Raw genomic sequence first — 2,399 nt, 5'->3', positions numbered from 1 at the left:
GTTTTTTCCTATTTGGCATCACTGCAGTTTGCACACTGTAGATAAAATAACCTAAGAGATAGACCCTGTATTAGGTTGTATGCAATACTACCTAATACAGGGGTCTCCAACTCCAGTCCTCGAGAGCTACTGTGCTGTAGCTTTTAGATGCATTCCTACTCCAATACAGTTCAATCAAATGGTTGAATTACCTGTTCAGTATGCCATTGAGTTTGGCAAAGGCCTGGTAACAAGCCATTCATTTGATTCAAGCTGCAGGTTTGCTGTTAGTAATAGTAGTGCTCTAATTTAGATACGTAGACAGATTAGGTCAGATTAGTTGTAGATTATTTGCTGAGTTTTCATAACTACCACATATATAAGATAGTTGTGATACTTTGAGCCCTGTGACAGGCTAATAACCTTTCCAGGGTGTACCCTGCCTCTTGCCCTATAACAGCTGGGATAGACTCTAGCACAATCACTCCCTGTACCATAATTTTACATAACAAAATGTTGCAATTTTATATTCACTTCAAAGGTCAAGCAGTAAGTTATTTTCACCTCTTTGGCAGTTCTACTCTGAACAGTAGCATGTTTAGATTGTACAGTGGCTTATGTTTTGGTTTAACCCTCTCAGGCTCAAATTAAACGTTTTGTTGCTAATGCACAACTAAGTCCTGCAGTGGTACTTCTGAGTAAAAAAAACCTCATAAAATATGTATGTGGGGTAATCAGGTTGTTAGTTTTTAACTGTTGCAAATCAGCAACGCCTGCCTTGAGAGGGTTAATATGGGTCACAGCATTTTATCCTGCACACCGACAGTCTTTTCACATGGAAACATAAGGAACAGGCTAGTACTTTGTTACATTAAGAATAATGATGATACAGGTCATAACTTATGTTTAAACATTTTAACATGATTGAAGAGTGTGTCGAGAGAGGTGGGAAAGACAGAGAGAGATTGAAGTCCCCCCGGCTTACCTGTGATCACATCTGAGCAGTGCTGGTCAAGTTACTTGAAAAAGTAATTAGTAACTAATTGCTGATTATTCCCCCCAAAAGTAATCTCATTACTTTACTGATTACTTATTTTCAAAAGTAATTAGTTACTTAGTTACTTTTTAGAAACATGATTCTGGTCCTCATATTCCTTTGGCTCTATTTTCACCTGTAAAGCAGGAGTGGGGTAGGCGGAGGTTTGCCCTGGTGCAGGTGTGCCGCAGCGGTCAGTGGAAGAATCCGCGAGTTTTTCTGTGAATTTCCCATTACGTGGTAGCGCACTCGATGCTTGCTTGGAAGTTTTTCGCTGTAAAAAGAAGTTTTCTTCCCACGCAGTGAACAGCGGACGCTAATGTTTTTGTCACTTTTTACGGAATCAAACTCAAAGTAAGGTCAGTACTTCCATGCTTTAAATGCTGCACGCTCGTACTTTCTCTGCATTCAATATATTATCCATTGTTGATCTGCACAGAGCTGTTGCCACCAATGTCGCACTCGCTTACGTCATTGTCATGAGACATTCTCGCAAAAAAATCACGGTTTTAGTAACGCAGTAACGCAGCGGGCGTACGGGAAAGTAACGGTAATCTAATTACCTTTTTTGCAATCGTAATCCCTTACTTTACTCGTTACTTGGAAAAAGTAATCGGATTACAGTAATGGTTACTTGTAACGCATTACTGCCCATCTCTGCATCTGAGGGGGTAAAAGGTATAAGTATCCAGACTAAAATGGCTGTTATGTAGGAATAAGGTCATGATAGAGTTAATTGAAGGAAAATTACATAAAAATGTCAAAGATGAAGTGAAGTATATTCATGAATATAGCGAATGCTGATTTGTAATGGAATTTTCTGCTAATAACAGAAATGAAAATGTAATGAAGTGATTCTAAATTTAAATGTTTTAAATCATGTATTTGGAGAAGTCAGCGAGACAATGATAAGGTGGTGGTCGACATCAGGGGATTAGATGTCAATAACATGATTGAATGTCACATTAGAGGGGTGAGGAAGGGCGATCTGTCACAGTCCGGGTTGAGAGTCTAGTGTTTTCACGTATTTTTCCATTATATCTCTAGTTCTGCTTCCTGCATCTGTAACCGCAACTGGAAACCATCCACTGATCATCCACCAATCAGTGGATTGGGATTTAAGACCAACTCAGACTTCTGCACTCTGCCAGATAATCTACTAACCCATGGTGGTAAATCTGCCTTCATGTTTGGTTCTCACTTAGCTGTTCCTTGTGTTAATCTCTCATGTCCTTGTGTCTCCAGTTACCTCTGCCTTCAAACTTCGTCGTTCTTCTGGTTTTACTGACGCCAGTCTATCCTGCCATCACGCAACTGCTCAATATTCACCTGCCTGCTCTCCTCCTCGCAGCTTACTTCCAGATCACTGCAAAAGAGAGAAAAG

This window comes from Pundamilia nyererei, unplaced genomic scaffold (assembly GCF_000239375.1).
Source record: "Pundamilia nyererei isolate P.nyererei 1_Seehausen unplaced genomic scaffold, PunNye1.0 scaffold00093, whole genome shotgun sequence".
Taxonomy (NCBI): domain Eukaryota; kingdom Metazoa; phylum Chordata; class Actinopteri; order Cichliformes; family Cichlidae; genus Pundamilia; species Pundamilia nyererei.
Note: the sequence above shows the minus strand (reverse complement) of the source record.